The sequence below is a fragment of the Hyla sarda genome, chromosome 2 (assembly GCF_029499605.1).
Source record: "Hyla sarda isolate aHylSar1 chromosome 2, aHylSar1.hap1, whole genome shotgun sequence".
Lineage (NCBI taxonomy): Eukaryota > Metazoa > Chordata > Amphibia > Anura > Hylidae > Hyla > Hyla sarda.
This window is the reverse complement of record NC_079190.1, coordinates 321,933,663-321,957,403: the sequence shown is the minus strand read 5'-3', so window position 1 is coordinate 321,957,403 and position 23,741 is coordinate 321,933,663. Positions and strand designations below refer to the sequence as shown.

At 44.4% G+C, this 23,741-nt stretch overlaps 1 protein-coding gene across 1 annotated transcript in view; it reads right to left on the bottom strand.

The window, feature by feature from the left end:
- The window catches only part of ATP2B4 (ATPase plasma membrane Ca2+ transporting 4), a 243,136-nt gene extending 221,868 nt beyond the window's left edge, over positions 1-21,268 (bottom strand). Inside the window, exon 1 of the mRNA XM_056560150.1 lies at positions 20,728-21,268. The gene's annotated coding sequence lies outside the window, so the exon portion shown is untranslated. The remainder of the gene's footprint in view (positions 1-20,727) is intronic.
- Positions 21,269-23,741: the final 2,473 nt, after the last annotated feature.

Genomic DNA, 23,741 nt, shown 5'->3' with positions numbered 1-23,741 from the left:
CAGCTGTTGCAAAAGTACAACTTCCAGCATGCATGGTCTGTCAGTACATGCTGGGAGTTGCAGGCTTGCCCCCCCGACCCCCCCCCCCCCCCCATAAAATGAAAAATGTATCGTACGGCAGTGTTTCAAAAACGGAGCCTCCAGCTGTTGAGCAACAACTCCCAGCATTTCCGGACAGCCATTGACTGTCCAGGCATGCTGGGAGTTTAGCAACAGCTGGAGGTACCCTGTTTGGTAATCACTGTCATAGAATACCCCTATGTCCACCCCTGTGCAATCCCTAATATGGTCCTCAAATGCGCATGGCGCTCTCTCACTTCGGAGCCCTGTCGTATTTCAAGGAAACAGTTTAGGGCAACATATGGGGTATTTCCGTACTCGGGAGCAATTGCGTTACAAATTTTGGGGGGCTTTTTCTCCTTTTACCCCTTATGAAAAGGAAAAGTTGGGGGTCTACACCAGCCTGTTAGTGTAAAATTTTTTTTTTTTTACACTAACATGCTGATGTTGCCCCATACTTTTAATTTTCACAAGAGGTAAAAGAAAAAAAAAAAAAAGACCCCCAAAATTTGTAACGCAAATATGTGGGCGTAAAATGCTCTGGGGACGCACAACAAGGCTCAGGAGTGAGAGTGCACTATGTACATTTGAGGTCTAAATTGGTGATTTGCACAGGGGTGGCTTATTTTACAGCGGTTCTGTCAAACGCAAAACAATAAATACTAACGTGTGACCCTATTTTGGAAACTACACCCCTCATGGAACGTAACAAGGAGAATAGTGAGCCTTAACACCCCACAGGTGTTTGACTAATTTTCGTTAAAGTTGGATGGGAAAGTGAAAAAAAATTTAAAAAAAGTTAACTAAACTGCTGGTTTTACCCTACATTTTTTTATTTTCACAAGGGAAGATAGGGAAAAAAAAGCCCCCCAAAATTTGTAACCCCATTTCTGAGTAAAAACATACCCCATATGTGGATTTAAAGTGCTCTGCGGGAGAACTACAATGCTTTTGAAGAGAAAAAAGTGAAAAGTTTTCCGGAATTGAAGGCCACGTGTGTTTACAAAGTGCCTGCTGGGGGGGGATTGCTTCTGCCCTCACTTCGTTTAGGAAAGAAGTAGCACCTGCTTGTCCTCAGTGAAAAGATGCCTGCTTGTCCTCAGTGTTGGGAGCGTTGCTTGTCCTCACTGCCCAGATGCCTGCTTGACTTCAGTGCATGGAGCACCGCTTGTGCTCAGTGTATGGAGCGCCGCCTGTTCTCAGTGTACGGAGCGTCGCTTTTCCTCACTGCCCAGATGCCTGCTTGTCCTCAGTGTTCAGAGCACCGCTTATCCTCGGTGTTCAGTGCCCTGCATGTGAGCACAGCGCTCTCGCCTGTCTGATTGACAGGCGGGGAGCTGCACTGAGCTGGTCACGTGCTCAGCCAGCACTGCGATCTCTGACTCACTGCCAGGCCGGCGTGAGTCCGAAATCAATGAAAAAGCTTGCGGCCAGGGACTCCTAGGGAGACACCTAGTGGCCAAATTTTCATATAAAAGGAAGATTTTATTAAATCTAATTACAAAGCTGTTCTTTATACAATCAGCTCTAACATATAAAAAAAAATTGATAGGTAAAAAAAAAATGCAAATTTTTCAAATTTTCATCTAATTTTGGGATTTTTCACCATGAAATGATACAAGTATTGACAAAAATTTATCACTAACATGAAGTAAAATATGTCACAAAAAAAACAATCTCTGAATCAAAATGGAAAGTAAAAGCATCCTAGAGTTTTAATCCTTAGAGTGACAGTGGTCAGATTTTCAAAAAAATGCATCCTTAAGGTGAAAATGAGATGTGTCAATAAGGGGTTAAAGGGGTGCTGTAGATTATAAGACGTCTGATAGCGGGGGCCTGCCGTTGGGGCCCCCCGCGATCTCCGGGCCAGCAGCAGACGGAACACGGAAGCTTGGAGCGCCACACCACGCCCCCTCTATTCATGTCTATGGGAGGGGGCGTGATGGCTGTAGTCGCCAGCCATGGAGTGTAGTTCGCTCCGTACACGGATGACCGTGGTGGCGCGCCGGAGATCAGCCATCTTATCCCCTATTCTTCGGATAAGTAAATAACAGGGAATAAGCAATTTACAGGCACAGTTGGCACTATTCATCTTACAGGGAAGCTCTTTAGAAATTTGTGGACACTGTTTAAAAATGAGTAGAATCTAGGATCTACTGTCAGCATATAGCCAGTTTTACACAGGTGTATTACAGACACGTGTGCATCCATATTACTGCCTCAAGCCCAAGCATAACCGTGGCATTACTTCCGAATCCTCGAGCCAAAGAATGGATGCAAAAATGAGTCTGTATGTAAAACAAGTTTAAATGGGCGTGCAAGTTTAAAAAGGGGTGTATGATTAGTGCGGCGGCCATAACAAACTTATTGTTGAGGGGGGGGGCTGCACAGGGTGCCTCCAGCTGTTTCACCGCTACAACTCCCAGAATGCCCTGACAGCCAATAGATGTCAGGGCATGCTGGGAGTTGTAGTGATGAAACAGCTGAAGGCACCCTGTGTAGATGAACTAAGGGCGGAAGTCGCCCCCCCCCCCCAGCAGGCATCAGTGACATTTGCCTGTTGGGGAAGTCTGCCTGGTAGTGAGCACACTACCAGGCAGACAAAAAGGCATTTTTATATAGTAAAAAAAAAAAATTTAAGCAGGGAGGGGTTAGGGAGAGATGGCCAATAGGCAGGGACAGAAAGAGGAAAAAAAAAAGGATGGTGGGAGCTAAATGTCTAAATATCTCTCTTCATATTTTTTATTAAAATAGGTATAGTAGGAGCATCAAATTGCCAAGTCTAAGGTAATAACTTTTATTCTTGTGTTGCTGTCTTTGGACAATACTGCCAGAAGGCCACATGGTTAGGCAAATACCTGCAAACACTGCTTCAAAGTATAGGAGACTTTATATGTTCAAAAGAAAACCAAGGAAAAAAAAAAAAAGAGGAAAAAATTATTAACATACAAGTACTTTATAGCAACTAGATCAGGGGTACTCAACTGGCGGACCACGGTCCAGATCTGGCTCTCTCCTTATTCATTTGTACAGGTGTCTTTAACCCCTTAAGGACCCGGGGTTTTTCCTTTTTTGCATTTTCCTTTTTTCCTCCTTACCTTTAAAAAAATCAAAACTCTTTCAATTTTGCACCTAAAAAATTAGGGATGTCCCAATACCGATATTAGTATCGGTATCGGGGCCGATACTAGCCATTTACATGGTATCGGGGACTCGTTTAATGTCCCCGATACCTGCTGCCCCATTCTCTGTTCCTCCCGTCCGCTTCATAGTGTTCCATGGATGAGCATGTGACACACACGTCACTCCGCCTCCTCCCCTGCACCCAGCGGAATGCTATAGAGGAAGCGAAGTGACGTATATGTCACATGCTCCTCCATAGGACGCCATGATGCGGACCGGGAGGACAGAAGAACTGGGCAGTGGAGCGGTAGCACCCAACGGAGGACAGCCGCAGGTGAGCTGTGTGCTGCTACTAATGTCTACAGGGGGGCTTGCTGTCTAAAGGGGGGCCTTGCTGCTGCTGTCTAAAGTGGGTCCTGCTGCTGTCTAAAGGGGGGCCCACTGTCTAAAGGGGGGGGGGCTGCTGTCTACAAGGGGGGCCTGCAGTCTATAGGGGGGGGGGGCTGCTGTCTACAATGGGGGCTGCTACTAATGACTGCCGGGGGGCTGCTGCTAATGTCTGCAAGGGAATACTACCTACTATTAAAGGCAATCTAACAGAAGAGTCACCTGCACTAACTTGAATTTATAGGTAGATAGTGCAGGGGACCCGGTTTCTACCGCTGCTCACCATGTGATCATCGGTCTCACCGCCAAAGCAAATTCCCTGTTCTGTCCAATGGAGAAGAGAGAAATCTTGGCTCATATTACAGCAGCTGCCTCCATTGTACACAACAAGGAACCACATATCAGCACAGTAAACAGCGCCAGAAACCACGTCACCCTGCTGTCAGATTCCCTTTAAAATAAAAGTACTCATACATGGCATCGGCGAGTACTAGAATTATATTATAGTATCAGTACTCGGTCTTAAAAAAATGGTATCGGGACATCCCTACTAAAAATCCATATGATGGCTCATTTTACTTTGTAATTAAGTCGGTTATTTTACCCAAAAATCTACGGCAAAACGGAAAAAAAAAATCATTGTGAGGCAAAATGGGAAAAAAAACACCATTTTGTTAATTTTGGGGGCTTCCGTTTCTACACAGTACATTTGTCAGTAGAAATGACACCTTATCTTTATTCTGTAGGTCCATACGATTAGAATGATACCCTACTTATATAGGTTTGATTTTGTCGTACTTCTGAAAAAAATCATAACTACCGTATTTATCGGGGTATACCACGCACCGGCCTATAACACGCACCCTCATTTTACCAAGGATATTTGGGTAGAAAAAGTTTTTTTACCCAAATATCCATGGTAAAATGAGGGTGCGTGTGTGCGCGTGTATACCCAGATACACCCCCAGAAAAGGCAGGGGGAGAGAGGCCGTCGCTGCCCGCTTCTCTCCCCCTGCCTTTCCTGGGGTCTAGAGCCCTGCTGCCGGCGCTTCTCTCCCCCTGGCTATCGGCGCTGCTGCCCGTTCTGTCCCCCTGACTATCGGTGCCGGCGCCGATAGCCAGGGGGAGAGAAGCGGCGCCGACAGCCAGGGGGAGAGAAGGGGCAGCGGCACGCATTGCCGACGCCGCTGCCCTGTTGCCTTCCCCCATCCCCGGTGGCATAATTACCTGTTGCTGGGGTCGGGTCCGCGCTGCTGCAGGCCTCCGGTGTGCGTCCCCTGCGTCGTTGCTACGCACAGCGCGGCGCACTGACGTCATGCGCCGCACCGTGCAGCGCATAGCAACGACGCAGGGGACGCACGCCGGAGGCCTGCAGCAGCGCGGACCCGACCCCGGCAACAGGTAATTATGCCACCGGGGATGGGGGGAGGCAACGGGGCAGCGGCGTCGGCAATGGGTGCCGCTGCCCCTTCTCTCCCCCTGGCTATCGGCGCCGGCACCGATAGTCAGGGGGACAGAAAGGGCAGCAGCGCTGATAGCCAGGGGGAGAGAAGGGCCGGCAGCAGGGCTCTAGACCCCAGGAAAGGCAGGGGGAGAGAAGCGGGCAGCAACGGCCTCTCTCCCCCTGCCTTTCCTGGGGGTGTATCGGCGTATAACACGCACATAGACTTTAGACTAAAAATTTTTGCCTAAAAAGTGCGTGTTATACGCCGATAAATACGGTACATGCAGGAAAATTTATGCCTTTAAAATTATCTTCTGACCCTATAACTTTTTTTATTTTTCCGCATATGGTGCAGTATGGGGGCTAATTTTTTGCGCCATGATCTGAAGTTTTTAGTGGTACTATTTTTGTATTGATCAGACTTGTTGATCGTTTTTTATTCATTTTTTCATGATATAAAAAGTGACCAAAAATATACTATTTTTGACTTTGGAATTTTTTTGCACGTACACCATTGACTGTGCGGTTTAATTAATGATATATTTTTATAATTCGGACATTTCCACACGCGGCGATACCACATGTTTATTTTTATTTACACTGTTTTTTTTTTTTATGGGAAAAGGGGGGTGATTCAAACTTTTATTAGGGGAGGTGTTAAATGATCTTTATTCCCTTTTTATTTTTCACTTTTTTTGCAATGCTATAGCTCCCATAGGGGACTATAACACTGCACACACTGATCTTTTACATTGATTACTGGTTTCTCATAGGAAACCAGTGATCAATGATTCTGCCGCTTGACTGCTCATGCCTGGATCTAAGGCACTGAGCAGTCCTTCGGCGATCGGACACCAGGAGGCAAGGTAGGAGACCCTCCTCGTGTCCCACAGCTTTATGGGTTCGCCGCGGACATCCCGAACAGCCCCCTGAGCTAACCGGCAGTGATTTACTTTCACTTTAGACGCGGCGTTCAACTTTGAACGCCGCGTCTAAAGGGTTAGTAGCCTGCGGCACCGAGATCATTGCTGTGCGCTATTAGCCACGGGTCCCGGGTCCGCCCCGCATTATAGAAAGGGAAAGGACTCAGGACGTACCGATACGTCCTTGGTCATTAAGTGGTTAAGACACCGATACAAAGGAATAGCTGTGGCCCAGAGCGAGGGAACGTTGTGCTCCCTGTCTAACTCTCCTGTGATGCAAGCGGCAGATTAGCACTGGCTGCATCTTCTGCTCTGGCCAGGCCTGACTAGAAGAGGCCAGAGCAGCCCGGGGAGCCAAGCTGAGGTAAAAATTTGTGTTCCCCCACGTGTGACTCTCCAGTTTTGCAGAACTACAGCTCCCATCATGACCTTCTGTCTGTGCATGATGGGAGTTGTAGTTTTACAGGGCATCCTTAATTCTGGGGGCACAGTGGCATAATTAAGTTTGGGGACACAGTGGCATAATTAAGTGTGGAGGCACAGTGACATAGCTGAGTCTGGGGGCACAGTGGCATCATTCATTGTGGGGGCAGCGTGTGGCAATAATATTACCAGGGAATAGTGTGCTAAGACAGAAAGCAGACAGCGCTCCATAGTGTGATACCGTTTGTTACACAGAAAGGATCATACAGGTGGATATTGCGCTTACCACAAAGGGTTACACTCCACCAAGTGCAACAATGGATCAAGGCAAAAGATATAGTTGAGGTGTCGGCAGCCACTCCACGTCTCATCAAATGCAATAAATGAATAAAATCTCCTAGGTGTAGACAGGATACACGGGCGCTCAACCACCAGGTAACAGGATAAAACCGTTTATTCACCCATAATGCAACGCGTTTCACAGCACAGCTGCACAGCCTGATGAAGCAGCTGTGCTGTGAAACGCGTTGCATTATGGGTGAATAAACGGTTTTATCCTGTTACCTGGTGGTTGAGCGCCCGTGTATTCGGTCTACACCTAGGAGATTTTATTGTTCATTTAGGGAATAGTGTGTGGCAGTAATATACCAGGGCATAGTATGTGGCAGTAATATAACAGGGGCCCAGTGTGTGGCAGTATTATATTCAGGTGGTACAGTGTGTGGTAGTTTTATATTCAGGGGCACAGTGTGTGGTAGTAATATACCAGAGGCCCAGTGTGTGGCAGTATTATATTCAGGGCGTGCAGTGTGTGGCAGAATTATATTCAGGTTGCACAGTGAGTGGCAGTATTACAGTATATTCTGGGGTACAGTGTGTGGTAGTAATATACCAGGGACTCAGTGTGTGGCATTATTATATTCAGAGGGTACAGTGTACGGCAGTATTATATTCAGGGGTGTGTGGCAGTATTCAGGTCATACATCCTCCACACTTCAGTCGCTTGTTTGCCATTACCTTCATGGCACTCAAGCCGCAAGGTGTGAACCATGCCTTAGCATTAAGCTTGGACCTTTACCGAATGGCAGACATGAATAAGCAGACCCTCACTAAAAAAAAGTTGAGTACCCCTGAACTAGATGTACTAATTTACATAAGTTTCAGTAAGAGTTTCTCTTTATGCACATGACTCAGCATAGTCAACATTTAGATTAGCCTTTCAAAAATAAACTCTTCTTTGTTTCTCCAAATATCAGCGGGATCACTGGTCTTATATCAGCTCCCAAAACAAATATAATTAGGATCACTAGCATTAGCACGGCTCTGGATGACCCGCTTTATCCTATCAGCAAAACAGCTCAGGGAGATTTATCCGCTTATAGGTATACACTTGGATTTGAAAGGGATCAAAAATACAGACAGCACATGAGGATTTAGAAGTAAAGGTATTAATATCAAGCCCACTGTGTCCTATGTGCTCAAAAAACAACCACTCTGAACCCCAATGAAATACAACTATACTTGCAAAAACATCAAATTGTACTTTTCTTTTCTAAAGGTGATTGATACCCTGAAGTGAATATTTTTTGGGCTTACTATAAAGGTGCAAATGTTATTTACTAGTGTCAAGAGTGGAAGCCTGCAAATGACTATGCAGGATCCCATTGCAACTGTAAAGAGCTGCAAACTCACCCTCTTTACTGGTGGTGGCTATGATGAGGCAGCATCTGCATTTTCTCCCCCTGTATTTATTAAGCTATGATTTTTGATCATGACTAGTTCACTGTTTGAAAAAAATGTATTAGCCTCAGCTCTTAATGAAACACTGAGGGAATTATATGTATATTTTATTTTGTTTATATAGTGCAGCATTGGCTATTATTAGAGAATAGTGTAGAGGTTCAGCCTTCAAGTGTATACCTTGCGCTCACCTATTTTAGCTGATATGGTAGGCATGGGTTAGATTCCATGTTGGATATAAATTCATCCCTAATGTAAATCCATCACTTAAAGCGTACCTGTCATAGTGCAAAAAAAAGAAAAAAAAGTGATATGTTACTCAGGATCCAATCCTGATCATGTGCATATAATTTTTATGTGTCTCGGACCTATATATCCAGAGATATAAGCATTTATCTGCTGGTGAGTTACTTTTTCATTGTGCAGGCTGGAGGGGGCGTGTCAGTCTGTCTCCCTCACAGGAGCAAGCCTGTGCAGTCCGCCAATCAGTACTCTCTACTCTGTAACCCTTTCCTCTCTGGTTTTATGCTGTGTCAGAGGAAGATACTTGGAGCTTGCCTGCAGTAATCAGAAGACATTATGGTGAATTCATAACAGGATAAAATGTATAAATATAAGAATAGATCTTTATAAAATTAGTGCAAGGATTTTTTAGATAAAACTACAGCATTTTTATCAATACATGTTCTATCTGTTTTATCTTCTCCTAGTAAAGCTGGATGCTAATCAGCATAGCTGTCACTATGTGTGTCATTCATCTTTCACAGACTCCTGAATCTGATCAATTTCTTTGTCATTCAGGAGTCCGAGAAAGCTTTGACTATTTCAGCATGCTGGGATTTGTAGTTTAGTAACAACTGAAGCTGCAATGTTTGTAAATAATGTTAGAACAGTGTTGCCTCCAGCTGTGGTAAAACTACAGCTCCCAGCATGTCCACACATCCTTTATCTGTAGTTTTGCATAAACAATAGAAATCTCCTATACTGGATACTGGTATGCTTTACGGCCGGTATCCAGTTTGCTGTAAAATCTAGACTAGTCTGTCTGGCTAAAAGATAGGCGACCCCTAGTGGTGGCTATTTTGTGCTTAAATTTCAGGTGAAAATTAAAAAAAAAAATTTAACAGGTGTATATTGTGAAATGTCATATTATAATGAGTCCTGCAATATATGAAACGTTTTTAACAATGACAGTGCCTCTTTTAATGGTTCTATATTGCTGCTTACATTTCCCATGAATCCTCTAGGTTTGGATGTGGAGTTTGATTACTGCACCTGGTCATTTAGTTATGCTGCAGTGTTGGTCATAAGTGGGTTGAGGTCACTTCTCATTATGAGAAGTTTTGATGCATTTTCTCAAAGTGTGTTTTTAGAAAAATACTGCCATGAGGCAAAAGTGATTTGACCTATAATCACAATTGAGATGTTTGATGTGTTCGCACCTTGTATTTTTTACAGCTTTTTTCCCTCCGAAATCACATTTGTCACTAAATTCACAAAACCTGTGATGGGCGCTCCATGACATGAGCTTTCATGGTCAAGCAGTTGAATACAACCCTTATATCACCAAGCACACTGGCGAACGGAGTGGTGTAAAGCAGACCGCCACTGCACTCTGGAGCACTGAAAATGTATTCTGTGGAATGACAAGCGAACCTCTCTGGCAATCTACATTCTGGGCAAAACAGGTGCCGTCAATATCAATCAGCAATAGGCACGCCCAGACATGCGCCGTCCCCACTGAGGGCAATGCTGTCCAGGTGGTATTCTGCTGAAAGAATAAACATGTTTATTGTTTCAACGGGTCCAATATACAGAATTTCCACGGCAGAATATTTAAATTATAAGGTTAGCTAAACCACGCGGTCGATGGCGTTAACGTAAAAAAATACCAAAGTTAAAAATTGTGCATTTTTGGTCACTTCATATGCAATAAAAATATTAATAAAAAGCGATCAAAAAGTCCCATCAAAAGAATAATAGTACCAATAAAAACTACAGACCACGGGACAAAAAATTAGCCTTCATATAGCCCTATATGCGGAAAAAAAAAGTTATGGGGGTCAGAAGATAATTTTAAACATACTAATTTTGTTGCATGTAGTTAGACTTTTAAAATAAAATAAAATAAAGCCTACATAAATTGGGTATTCTTGTAATCGTATGGTCCTACAGAATAAAAATATGTCATTTTTAATGAAAAATGCATTGCGTAGAAACGGAAGCCCCCAAAAGTAACAAAATGGCGTTTTCTTTATTTTTTCAATTTCACCCCACAAATATATATATATTTATATATTATTTTTTTTTTTTTGGGGGGGTAGATTTTGTTATTAAAATGATTTAAGTCATTCCTCCTTACCTTTAAAAAATCATAACTCTTTATTTTTTGCACAACCAATTCTACTTTGTAATGACGTCAATCATTTTATCCATTAATCTACGTTGAAACGGAAAAAAATCATTGTGCGACAAAATTGAAGAAAAAACGCCATTTCATAGCTTTTGGGGGCTTCGGTTTCTACGTAGTACATTTTTCGGTAAAAATAACACCTTATCTTTATTCTGTAGGTCCATACGATTAAAATGATACCCTACTTATATAGGTTTGATTTTGTCTTACTTCTGGAAAAAATCATAACTACATGCAGGAAAATGAATACGTTTAAAATGGTCATATTCTGACCCCTATAAAAACTTTTTTATTTTTCCGAGTATGGGGCGGTATGAGGGCTCAATTTTTGTGCCGTAATCTAAACTTTTTAGCGGTACCATTTTTGTATTGATCGGACTCATTTTTTTCCTGATATAAAAAGTGACCAAAAATAGGCTATTTTGCGCGTACGCCATTGACCGTGCAGTTAAATTAATGATATATTTTTATAATTCGGACATATCCGCATGCAGCGATACCATATATGTTAAATTTTATTTACAGTTTGTTTGTTTTTATGAGAAAAGGGGGGTGATTCAAACTTTTATTAGGGAAGGGGTTAAATAATCTTTATTAACTTTTTTTTTTTTGCAGTGTTATAGCTCCCATAGGGACCTATAACACTGCACACACTGATCTTTTACATTGATCACTGGTTTCTCATAGGAAACCAGTGATCAATGATTCTGCCGCTTGACTGCTCATGCCTGGATCTCAGGCACTGAGCAGTCATTCGGCGATCGGACAGCATGGAGGCAGGAAAGGGGACCCACCTCGTGTACTACAGCTGTTCGGGATGCCGCCATTTCACTGCGACGAACCCGAACAGCCCCCTGAGCTAACCGGGATTAGTTTAGTTTCACTTTAGACGCTGCGATCAACTTTGAACGACGCGTCTAAAGGGTTAATAGCGACGCGGCAACGTGATCAGTGCCGCGCGCTATTAGCCACATGTCCCGGCCGGGCCCAACCCGCTTTAACGCGTGGCCCCGCGTTATAGAACGGGAGCAGACTCATGACATACCGGTACGTCATAGGTCCTTAAGAGGTTAAAGGGGTACTCCGGTGGAAAACTTTTTTTTTTTTAACACCTTAAGGACCATGGACGTGTATACACGTCCAGGCTGAATGCACGTTCAGCCATTAGGACGTGTATACTCGTCCATGGCTCTCGTGGGTGCTGCTCAGTGCACCCACGAGATCGCAGCAGGGACTTGGCTGTAACACACAGCCGGGACCCTGCTGCAATGCCGGGACCGAAGTAAACTTCAGTCCCGGCATTTTAACCCTTACAGCCGCGGTCGGAAGTGGCCGCGGGCTGTAAGTGTTATGACAGAGGGAGGGAGCTCCCTCTGTCCCCTCTGCAGCACCCCGCAGCGCGATCACGATGTGCTGTGTGTAATCCCCGGCGGGCGGGAACCTGCGTTACTGCCGGGACAGAAGAAAACTTCGGTCCCGACAGTTTAACACTTACAGCCGCGGTCGGAAGCGACCGCGAGCTGTAAGGAGTTTTAACAGAGGGAGGGGGCTCCCTCAGTCTCTCTCCTGTAGAACCCCGCAACTATCGCGGTGTGGAGCTGTTTACCTGGGCAGCCGGGGGTCTTTAGTAGGACGCCCAGGTCTTCTCCGGTTAAAAGCGACTTCCCAAAATGATGTCCCACAAAAAGAATTTGTGGGGGAAAAAAGCTCATTTCTATTTTTTCCACTGACTTTGAAATAATTCTAGCCCCACAATAAGGGCTCAATGCGCTCACTTTTGCCCTAGGTGAATACTTTAGGGGGTGTAGTTTCGAAAATGGGGTCACTTCTGGGGATGCGGTATTGTTCTGACAGCTAGAATGCTTTGCAAGTTGAAGTGCGGCCCATAATTTGTATAATGATATCCTGAAAGCCAAAAGGTGATCCTCTCCTTTTGGGTCACACCATGTGGCCATGCAACCAAATATGGTTTAAGCGGGGGTATTACCGAACACGGGACGAACAGCGTAATAAAATATGGGGCGCATTTTCTACTTTTCAGATGCAATGTACAAAAAATATGTCCCACAAATAATGCATTTGTGAAAAAAAAGAAATTTAAAATGTTTCCACTGACTTTGTATCCATTCCAGCCACACAAAAAGGACTCATAGTACTCACTTTTGGTCTAGATGAACACTTTAGGGGGTGTAGTTTCCAAAATGGGGTCACTTGTGGGGTTCTGTATGGTTCTGGCAGGTAAAACCCTTTGCAGGCATGAAGTGCGGCCTATAATCCATTTGGCCTAAAATGATGCCCTGAAAGCCAAATATGGAACCAAATATGGCCTAAGTGGGGATACTTCCAAACACGGGCCGAGCAGCTTAATAAAATATAGGGTGCATTTCTTGCAATATCAGAAGTGATGTACAAAAAATATGACCCACAAATGATGCATTTGTGAAAAAATGCAAATTTCGGATTTTTAACACTGACTTTGTAATAATTCCTGCCAAAAAACTATGGTGTTAAAATACTCACTGTACCCCCTAGCGAATACCTTGAAGGGTCTCAAATTTAAAATGGGGTCATTTGGGGGGTGTTCCTATGTTCTACCACCTTCAAATTTCTGCAAACCTTGCATTGCACATAAAAAAAGATGTACTTTTCAAAGTTTCAAGTTAAATTGTTAGGCTTCTAATTAATTTAAAATATGGATTAAAAACAAAAAAAATGCTGTCAAAATAAAGTAGACGTCTGAAAGTATAAGTTTCATAAACTATTTGGTCAGTAAGTATAAATATATGCAACCTATTAGTGTTAACCCCTTAAGGACTCAGGGTTTTCCCGTTTTTGCACTTTCGTTTTTTCCTCCTTACCTTTTAAAAATCATAACCCTTTCAATTTTCCACCTAAAAATCCATATTATGGCTTATTTTTTGCATTGCCAATTCTACTTTGCAGTGACATTAGTCATTTTACCCAAAAATACACGGCAAAACGGGAAAAAAAATCATTGTGCGACAAAATCGAAAAAAAACGCCATTTTGTAACTTTTGGGGGCTTCCGTTTCTACGCAGTGCATATTTCGGTAAAAATTACACCTTATCATTATTCTGTAGGTCCATACGGTTAAAATGATACCCTACTTATATAGGTTTGATTTTGTCGCACTTCTGGAAAAAATCATAACTACATGCAGGAAAATTTATACGTTTAAAAATGTCATCTTCTGACCCCTATAACTTTTTAATTTTTCCACGTACGGGGCGGTATGAGGACTCATTTTTTGCGCCGTGATCTGAAGTTTTTATTGGTATGATTTTTGTTTTGATCTGACTTTTTGATCACTTTTTATTCATTTTTTTTATGTTATTAAAAGTTACCAAAATACGCTTTTTTGGACTTTGGAATTTTTTTGCGCGTACGCCATTGACCGTACGGCTTAATTAATGATATATTTTTATAGTTCGGACATTTACGCACGCTGCGATACCACATATGTTTATTTTTTTTTTTTTTTACACTGTTTTATTTTTTTATGGGAAAAGGGGGGTGATTCAAACTTTTATTAGGGAAGGGGTTAAATGACCTTTAGTAACACTTTTTTTTTACTTTTTTTTTGCAGTGTTATAGGTCCCATAGGGACCTATAACACTGCACACACTGATCTCTCATCCTGATCACAGGCGTGTATTAACACGCCTGTGATCAGCATTATCGGCGCTTGACTGCTCCTGCCTGGATCTCAGGCACGGAGCAGTCATTCGTCGATCGGACACCGAGGAGGCAGGTAAGAGCCCTCCCGGTGTCCGATCAGCTGCTCGGGACGCCGCGATTTCACTGCGGCGGTCCCGAACAGCCCGACTGAGCAGCCGGTATACTTTCAGTTTCACTTTAGAAGCGGCGGTCAGCTTTGACCGCCGCTTCTAAAGGGTTAATACCGCACATCGCCGCGATCGGCGATGTGTGGTATTAGCCGCGGGTCCCGGCCGTTGATTAGCGCCGGGACCCACGCGATATGATGCGGGATCGCGGCGCGATCCCGCTTCATATCGCGGGAGCCGGCGCGGGACGTAAATATACGTCCTGCGTCGTTAAGGGGTTAAAATTGCAAAAAATCTTAATTTTTTTTTACATTTCATGATTTTTTGCATTGTAAAAAAAAAAAACAAATGATATCAGCTTACTTTTATTATGTACATGAAGGACAATGTGTGACAAAAAAACAATGTCAGAATTATCGTGATTGGCAAAACGTTACCAGAGTTATTCTCTAATAAAGACAGACATCCCCGATTTGAAAAGACAGGCCTGGTCTTTCAGAGGCGTACAGGTTTACTTGTGCTGGTCCTTAAGGGGGTTAAATGAATTGGTGCCAGAAAGAAACAGATTTGTAAATTATTTCTATTTAAAAAATCTTAATCCTTCCAGTACTTATTAGAGGCTATATACTATGGAGGAAATGCTTTTCTTTATGGATTTCTCTTCTGTCACAACCACAGGGCTCTCTGCTGACCTCTGCTGTCCATTTTAGGAACTGTCCGGAGCAGGAGAAAATCCCCATAGCAAACATGTGCTGCTCTGGACAGTTCCTAAAATGGACAGTAGAGGTCAGCAGAGAGCACAGACGCCCAGTTTAGAAGCAAATCCCCATATCAAACCTCTTCTAAACTGGGCGTTTCCCGAGACAGGTGTCATCAGAGAGGATTTAGACAGAAAAGAACAACCTTAACTTCAGAAGCTCATAAGTACTAAAAGGATTAAGATTTTTTAATAGAAGTAACTTACAAATCTGTTTAACTTTCTGGAGCCAGTTGATATATATATATATATATATAAAAAAGTATTTTCCTGGAATACCCCTTTAACATTATATTTTAATATTTATAGCAATCAGTTGATTGCTAATACTGTTCAATGCTATGCATAGCACTGATCAGTGTTATTGGCTATCTTCTGCTCTGGTCTGCTCGATCTCAGACCAGAGCAGAAGAAGCTGGGAAGGTGGAGGAGGCAGGTGAGGGGACCTCCATCCGCCATGTTAGCTGATCTGATCCCTGCGGCCGTGCCAGACAATCAGATTAGCATAAATTATAGCTGCGCTGCCGCCGATGCCATGATATTGATCACGGCATCTGAGGGGTTAATGGTAGACATCCGGACGATCACGGCCATTACCGGCGGGTCCCTGGCTGCTATCAGCAGCCGGGACCTGCCGCACATGACCTGATCATCGCTCCATTGCTCGCGGTCATGTACAGGACATAAATGTACATCCTTGTGCGCTAAGTACTGGAGCACCAGGACGTACATTTACGTCTGTGGTCGTTAAGGGGTTAAACTTCACATACATGTGTATTCTCAGCTCAGCAGAGTATGCTAGTTTTGTCTACTGGGAGACCGCCAGCAATTTATCTACCAACAATACAAAGGATCAAGGTGTCTGAAATTCAACAAGCTCAAACATTTTTCCCTCTCAACATTATGAATAAAGGTAATATAGTAACATGGTTTGTACGGTTGAAAAAAAGACAAGGGTCCATCGAGGTCAACCTAAAACCCTACTGTATGGCAAAAGAAAATCACAGTGGTCAGCACAAAGCCCCTATAGTTGTAGTCCCCCGCTAGAGTGTTATGACAATGCTAAATGCAGACACAGGTGTACTACTAAAGCACTGGTGCAATTACTGTAAAAACACAGGTGCTGTACCAATGTAGCATAAAAAGTCCATAGTAATCCAATACGTAGGAGAAGATGGCAGCACTCACCAGTACAGTAGAAAGTCTTCTTTATTAACCTCTTAAGGACTCAGGGCATATCTGTACGTCCTGCGCCCACTCCCGCGATATATCAGGTCGGTCCCGGCGGCTAATGGTAGCCAGGACCCGGGGCTAATACCGGACATCACTGATCACGGTCATGTCCTGTATTAACCCTTTAAATGAGGTGATCAAAGTTGATCGCCGTTTCTAAAATGTAATTCCCGGCAGCTCAATCCGGCTGACTTTTTTATGGAAAAAAACTATGGAAATAAAAATAAACATATGTGGTAATGCCGCGTGCGTAAATGTCCTAATTATAAAAATATATTGCTAATTACACCGCATGGTCAATGGTGTACATGTAAAAAGAAAAAGTCCACAAAAGCGTATTTTTGGTCACTTTTTATACCATAAAAAAAATTAATAAAAAGCGATCAAAAAGTCAGATCAAAACAAAAATGGTACCGATACCGCCCCGTATGTGGAGAAATAAAAAAAAAAAAAAAAGTTATAGGGGTCAGAAGGACATTTTTAAACACTTTAATTTTCCTGCATGTAGTTATGATTTTTTCCAGAAGTAAGAAAATCAACCTTAAATAAGTAGGGTATCACTTTAATCGTATGGACCTACAGAATAAAGATAAGGTGTAATTTTTACTGAAAAATGCACTGCATAGAAACAGAAGCCCCCAAAAATTACAAAATAGTTTTGTCTTTTTTTCAATTTTGTCGCACAATGATTTTTTTATTTTTTTTTTGTTTCGCCGTAGATTTTTGGATAAAATGACTGATGTTATTACAAAGTTGAATTTGTGGCGTAAAAAAAAAGCCATCATATGAGTCTGTAGGTGCAAAATTGAAAAACATTGAATTGAAAGTGCAAAAACCCTGAGTCCCCAAGGGTTATGGTGCAAAATTCCCATATAGTGTGGCCGGACCAGAACGCAAAACAGAATCAGCAGCATGGGTGATAGCTGTTGCGCGTGTCTGATGAAGCGTGTCTTGCGCATGCGCAAAAGCAGTCACCCATGCTGCTGATTCTGTTTTGGCGTTCAAGGGGAGCATGGATGTTTGCCTTCCTCTGGATCAACACAGTAGGGTTTTAGTCCAATACGTAGAAGAAGATGGCAGCACTCACCAGTACAGTAGAAACTCGCATTTAGTGCGGCTGGACCTCTTGTGGTGGTGGGAGGTGATTGGTGTGCGGTGGGAGGGGGCATGTCCCCCCTTGTGGTGGTGGAAGGGTGTGTCTGATCATGCAGCCTTCTCTTGTCTATGACTCATGGACAAGGCTGATACTGCTGCAGGACTGGTTAGTGTCCCAGTAGGTATGGGGACCCCTAGCGGTGGGATTTTTAGGAGCTGTTTTCTTTTATAAAAAAAAAAATGTAAACAACCAAATTACGAAAGGTCTTTAATATTCATCAGTAACAACATATAAAAAGTTTCTGGATCAGACAATGCCCATTTAAAGGGGTTGTGCGCTGCCCTAATTTTCGGAGCTCCACTCACAGCGTCCGGAAGTTCATTACTCCGAACGCTGTGTGCGGGCTTCCGTGTTTGCGGCCGCCGGGCGTGACGTCACGCCCGGCCCCTCGACCGCCCACTCGTGCCGTCGTGACACGGTCGCGCCCCCTTCCCATAGACTTTCGTTGAGGGGGCGGGCAAGACATCACAAGGGGGCGAGCGAGACGTCGCGAGGGGGCGAGCGAGATGTCGCGAGGGGGCGAGCGAGACGTCACGCCCGGCGGCTGCGAACACGGAAGCCCGCACACAGCATTCGGAGTAATGAACTTCAGGACGCTGTGAGCGGAGCTCCGAAAGTCAGGGCAGTGCACAACCCCTTTAAAGGTTGGCTCTTGCTCTGGTAGGCCAGTGTTGTCTATGTATGGACTGTACTTCCCTGTTGCTTATCACTGAAGGTTTTAGGAAATGGAACCAGATTAATCAGCTTTTTTAGGTCTTCATGAGACAACCCCTTTAGCCACATACAAATACTTCATTTTTTTCTTGGATCACTTGCTTTTCTTCTTAGAGGAATGATGTAAGAAGGCCACCTTTTAAAGGGAACCAATCAGAGTTTACACTATATAATGCTGGGCAAAGCCCCTCCGCTTGATTGAAGGCCGCGTCATCGCTCTGCTCCGTCTGTTCAGTAAGCAGAGTGATGATGCAGCCCATCAATCAAGCCGAGGGGGCGTCGCTGCCAGGCCGAAGAACTGGACTAGGTGAGAGGAGATTCCCGCCCAGGGGGACAACTTAAGGCCGTGGCAGTGACTAGTTTATAAGTTCATATCCTCACTATTCATGGGGCAGGAGCATCCCCCAAGGATGGTGAGGATAAAGATTTTACCCTATGTAAGGCTTTACCAAGCGTTATAGAGGGTAATATCTGATGATTGGTTCCCTTTAAGGTCATGCAGTTCAGGGAAGGTTTGTTCACACAGCGGAATTTCCAAGCACAATCCGCCAGAAAAACGTGATTCTGCTGCACTGTACACACGGCGGAATTTCCGCGGCAGATGTTTCAGTGTCCGCAGAAATAATGAACAGGTTTATTGTTTCTGTGGATGCCATTCGTGTTTTCCGGGCGGACATTCTGCCCATTTACAACTATAAAAATAATACAGGGGCATTGCACTTTCAGTGACTGCATCATGTGATTTCTGAGTGCACCTCTGTGTGCTATCTGAATTTGAAAAAGAGCCCCTCTCAACCAGTATCCTTTGCCAAGGTCATCTTGGAGAACTGAGATTATGGTGCTGTAATAAGCCATTTCAATTGCCTAATATAAAGCATTACAAGGATTCCTAATGATAAACGTGCCTATATAAATACATTAAATAGGGCATTATTCTCTAGTAAATTGAAGGTAAACAAAGAACTGATCGGCTGACCCGATATGTGAAATGTACAATCTCTGATATTGTGATATAAATATTTCCTTATTACAATGAAATAATGGGTCATTTCTATATAGGCCTATAGAGCAATGTTTCCTGGCATTCCTTACAATATAGTTAGGAGTACCCAAGAACACAGCAATATTTAGTAGCGGCAGATCCAATGACAGCAGATCCAAAGGACTAGATGCTTATCGAATGTCAAACAGCACTTACGGCTGTAGCATTCCCAGACGTATAACAGATCTGAGGTAAAAAAAATATATATATTTTTTTTTTTATATATTTTTTTTAAGCAAGTAACAGAAAAATGTCAGTGGATAAGTTCACATGTGGATGTTTTGTTGCAGAAATATCTGCAAATGTTCCATGCATCTCGATGCATTTGTGAAATGAAATGCACATGTTGCAGAAACATTTACAATCGTGTGTATCCGAAATGCTGCAGAACAGCACATCCATTTTCTTTTTTTTTTTTTTGGGGGGGGGACAAAATTAAAACATGAGTATTGTGCAACAGATTTGCAATGGAATTCTGTGACGGATTTGCAATGAAGAAATCCACTGCATGTGAACATATCCTAAAAAGGTTGGAAATGACTGCTTCATGCCAATACCCAGTGACAATCTTACATGGCAAATCACATACAATCACTGCCTAATCGCTATTTATGACATTTATAAGAACAAGAGTAGATTTTACAATACATATATCACCTTCTAGGATTTAGTCGCAGCTTTTAATATTCCAAGCAATACAGATAAAAATCCTTACTGTAATTCCACAACATGTCCATGCATGTGCTACTGCAACACGTACAGTGAAATGAATGGATCTCAGATGACTCACAGCTACTGTACATGGAAAGTTGTAGCAAGTTTTCCACTGGGAAAAAAGACCTTGTGACAGGGAAACCCCAAGCTTTCCAGAGGCAGTCACCCCCTGAAGAAGTCAGGCTCTGGGGGAGGTAATAAAATAGGTGATGGCAATAGGCACCCAATGAAGGATGGGCCAATGCTACTACAATGCCATAGGAAATTCTGCTTCTTAATAGACAAGAAGAGCTAATCTATCAAAGAGATTGAAATGGGTTAAATATGCACCATCTGACGTGTGTGTGTGTGTGTGTGTGTGTGTGTGTGTGTGTGTCTCTATCTGTCTACAAACACACACACAATCCACAATGATGTAATACACAAGCTTGTCATGCCAGTGTATGTGGAATGCATAGTAAAGGCACATATTTCTGCCCATTGAGGAGCACGCCCATGCCCGCACTAGTTAACCAATGCAGTGCAGTTCTTCAGTGTCACTGTATGCTGCTGGCAATGGAAGTTAGTATAGACAAGACACGCAAGTTCTCCCCTTATGGCATCGCGCTGCAGAGCCCGAGGTGAAGCATACTTCTACCAGGAGTAGTACTGGGCACAAATAAGCCAAGAAGCTTGACGTGTGTACCGTATATATATATATATATATATATATATATATATATATATATCCAACGCCCCTGAAGAAAACACGGATATAATAGTGCAACAACTACATGCCCTGTTGCCACTTACCGTAAATGCCCGAGCAGTGGGACCGCGGCGCACCGAACCGCTCGGCTAGGGGGGCAGAGTGGGGGGACACTCAAAGGAGCTATCTGGCCTCTGGGTGCGGGGAATCCTGTGGGTTGGTGAGGGGCACAATCACCAGCTCTTCACCCATCGGGCGTCAGCACCTCCGGATCCAGAGCTGTCTCAAGCAGGCACTGCCCAGCCAGTGGGCGGCGCCTAGGCAACAAAATGGGCGGGAAGTTGCGTCGACGAGGCTGTCTCTTGATCGATTTGAGAGGGGGGTGGAAAATGACCTTCCTAGTTTGGTGATTAGTGTGTTGGGGAAGCGCAGGCTGTTGCAGTCTCCAGACGTGTGATGTGGGAGCCCTGCAGTATGTCGTGAGGAGGCGCAGCATGCGGAGCTCACCAGGGCGACGGCTGCTACTGCTGAGGGGAGGCCGGGCAGCTCTTCACAGAGAAACGGCGGGAGAACTGTGCACTGTGCGAACGGGAGGCGAGATGCTTCTTCTGGTGCCCCTCACACACTACAGTTTGTCAACAATTTGGGGTTAACATTAGGAGTCGCTTTACATCTGTCTAAAACTACACTACATTTCGTATAAACCGAATGTAGTCTAAGGCTTTGTTGACACTGCATGTTGTGGTTTTTTTTTTTGCCTGCTGATAAAGTACGTGAATGCTATACACTGGTTAGCTGTCAAAGGCTATGTTCACACAGCGAAATACCACAGGAATATTCCACTGCAGCAGAGTCCCATTGATTTCACTATGTTACACTAGGTCAGTGGTCTCTCCAACCTGTGGACCTCCAGATGTTGCAAAACTACAACTGCCAACGGCTGTCCTGGCATGCTGGGAGTTGTAGTTTTGCAACATCTGGAGGTCCGCAGGTTGGAGACCACTGGACTAGGTCATTTACTGCCAGTGTATTTGTGCACCGAATACTGGCACAGAGTTGTTCCTAAAAGAGTTGGATTACCCTATCTGCTGGGGACCCCCGTGATCTTGAGCGTGATGTCACACGCCGCCGGCCCCGTGATCGACAGTAATCAGACCCGGAGCGAACACGCTCTGGGGACTGATTACAAACGGGGTGCCGCGTGCAAGATCACGGGGGTCCCCAGCGGCGGGACTCCCGCAATCAGGCATCTTATCCTCGATCCTTTGGATAGGGGATAAGATGTCTAAGCACCGGAGAACCCCTTTAAAAACTGCAAATCGCATAATTTTTGCACAAGATCAAGCTATATGCAAAAATTTTGAAACTGTTTTTCGCCATCCTCGCTGAATGGGCATGGCTTTGCAGAAAGGGGACAAGCTCCCACCCGCTCACCAAATTTATGACAGGTTATGCTTTTTAGTAAGCATAAACTGCAGTTAGAATCCCTGCCAGCTTGGAGGAGCTGGCGGAAACGTTAGAGAGAAAGCACTTCCAGCCTAAGGGTACGTTCAGACGAACAGATCCACAGTGTATTTTACGCTGCGGATCCGCCACCGAATGACAGTTTACAGGGTGCCTTTAGATGTGCTTGCTCGGAACGGCAATACGCTGCTACGAGCAGACAGACTGCAATGTGTGAGTCGCCGCACAGATGTGCAGTATACTCGCACGTTGCGGCTGCTCTCGGCCTAGATCAGGGAGCAGCCGCGATTTGTGCGAGTGCACAGAGCATGCGCGGCAACTTTCACATCGCAGCAGTGTAATCTAGAGAAAGGAAGGAAGGCGCCTCATGTGCGGGATCAGTAGATCTTGCAGGTGGGGGTAGGGGAAGGTGATTCCCAAGCTGCTTACCGAAGTAGGTTGTGCGCCCACACACAACAAGGTTAGGAGCAGAAGAGATATGAAAGCAGGTCCACTGCAGCCCTCCTGGGTAAGTGTAGAATCAAAGACGAATGACCAGGGAGTCAGGAGTTTGTCTGGCGCAGAGAGGAACCATCAGACAGCCAAGTAAAATCAATGGATTTATTAGATGCAACGCGTTTCGCTGCGCATGCGCAGCTTCATCAAGCTGAAGCTGCGCATGCGCAGCGAAACGCGTTGCATCTAATAAATCCATTGATTTTACTTGGCTGTCTGATGGTTCCTCTCTGCACCAGACAAACTCCTGACTCCCTGGTCATTCGTCTTTGATTCTATCGCAGCAGTGTGTCTGCTCGAAGCAGCGTATTGCCACTCCAAGAAGGCACATCTGAGGCACCCTGTAGGGGTCCTTCAGCAGTGGATCCGCAGTGAAAAATACGCTGTGGATCTGCTTATCTGAACGCACCCCAAGGATCTGTTCACATGGTCCGATTACCTTCGGAATTTCCGTATTTGCTGTGGAAAATCCGCTGCAGATTTTGCTATTAACCTTAATTGTTCAGCAGAAAATCTGTAGTAGAGGCAGATTTTCCTTCCGACCCATTGTAGTCAATGGTAACAGTCTGCTGCAGATTTTCTGCAGCAAATACGCTGCGGAAATTCCGCAGGTAATCAGCCCAAGTGAACAGACCCTTAGGGTTCGTTCACATGTGCGTATTTTTGCTGCGGATTGGCTTCAGCAGATTTTGCTGTCCATTAAAGTCAATGGGCAGCAAAACCTACGGCAGCAAATCTGCTGCAGATCTGCAGCAAAAATATGTACGTATGAATGCACCCTAAGGGTACTTTTACACGGAAGGATCAGTAGCGCATTTTACACTGCAGATCCGCCGACTATGGACCCTACATTGTGCCTTCAGCTGTGCCTGCTCATGCGCAGTGTACTTGCGAATATTGCTGCTGCTCCCTGGGCTAAACCGAGAGCACCCGCAATGTGTGCCAGTAGACCTTGCATGCACGCAGGGACTTGCACGTCACAGCGTCGGATTGCTGCTACGAGCAGGCGCAGCTGTAGGGTCCATCGGTGGCGGATCTGTCCGTGTGAACGTACCCTAAAGGTACGTTCACATGTACAGAATCTGCTGCAAATTGTCTGCAGCTGATTCTGCTACCCATGAAAGTTAATGGGTAGCAAAATCAGCTGCACAAAATATGC